This window comes from Arachis ipaensis, chromosome B05 (genome assembly GCF_000816755.2).
Source record: "Arachis ipaensis cultivar K30076 chromosome B05, Araip1.1, whole genome shotgun sequence".
NCBI classification, from domain to species: domain Eukaryota; kingdom Viridiplantae; phylum Streptophyta; class Magnoliopsida; order Fabales; family Fabaceae; genus Arachis; species Arachis ipaensis.
This window is the reverse complement of record NC_029789.2, coordinates 142752409-142753973: the sequence shown is the minus strand read 5'-3', so window position 1 is coordinate 142753973 and position 1565 is coordinate 142752409.

Genomic DNA, 1565 nt, shown 5'->3' with positions numbered 1-1565 from the left:
TTTTTTTTTTTTGGTCAAAATTCTATATGTGTATGTATGCAAAAATTTTAGTATGTTAATGAACTGCTAGGAAAACATTAACAGTCTAAAGTTGCTGTTAATAAATTTGTATATATATTTTTGTGCTTTGTGTCATGGTTACATGATGTGGCGGTAGTATTGGTATGGCATGAGCGTTATTTTGATTTTGAAAAAGAAGGCAAAGGAGAAAAGCCCAAGACTGTGGGCTGGAGACTAAGGAACCCCACTGATTTGGACTGTTGAATCTGGATGTTCCACGTTGCCTTCGGTGTGCGCCTCACGGTTTCTGCCCTTGTAAGTTGCAATACTGTTCGTCACTCACATTCTATATGTTGACCCTAACTAGTTTATTATTAACCAAAACTATGATGCCATCATCACACTACTCGTGGTTTAAACAAAAATAAAAAATTAAAGTAATGTGATATAGTGGCAAAAATATTTGTCTCAAACTAAAGTCACACAGGTTCGAATTCTAGTAGTGGTGGTTAAGTTAATGTGTATCCCGGGGATCAGGTTTTGCTTTACTTGCATGTGATGTTAGCAGATAAAAAATTGGACGGTGCGAGTAGGGCGAGATTTATCGAACAGTCTGACTTGTTCACTACAATACGGATCATGCGTGTTGTTGAGGGAAAATAAAAAAAAAATTCATTCATACAGAACTAGAAAGGTCTGATACGCTTCATGTAAATTTCAGATATTCCCTCCATGCAAAACGGACCCTCCGATGTGCTGACAAAAAAATTTCAACAATAAAATTAGAAGATCTAATTTCTTAACACCAAATCTGAACAAAAGCTGTCCCACAAATTGGTCTACCACCTCTAACATTCATAACTACGCACAACACATTCACAGCTTCCATAACCAAAAAAATCAGCTTGTGTTTGTATGGCCGGAAAAAAAAATTATTAATAAAATAATCAAATACTGATAATAAAAATAAGAGTTGAATAAAAAGTTTTTATTTTTAATATTTTTTTTTCAAATATTTTTAATATTTAATTTTATCCTGAAATTTTTTATTTGCATTTAGTTCGGTTGATTTCATCATTTCATTAACAAATCATTAACATGCCTACTACAATCTTCTGTAAATGTTGCCTTATTATACAGGGAAGTGGGAACAATAAAACTAACGTAGGCATAACATGTTGTTTTCTAGACACCTGTTGCTGGTAAGAGGAATCCACATCGATGATCTATGTCATTCCCTAATGACAATTTTGGTGTTATCACAGTAGGATTTTTCATTCTTTAAATGCATAACAAGATCCTTTTCTTAAGATATGAATGAAGGATGACACTTTTTTATGACTAATTTTTAATCTCTATTTAAAAATATTTGCCATGTCTATAGAAAATATAGCAATTTATTAGGTGACACTTTTTTATAACTAATTTTTTAATCTCTACTTAAGATTTGAGTATTTTTTTTAAAAAATAACATCTAAGATACACAATATAATTATCAGAACATAATTCTATAAGTCATTACTAATATTTTACATAATAATATAATTAAATATGTTATTATTAAA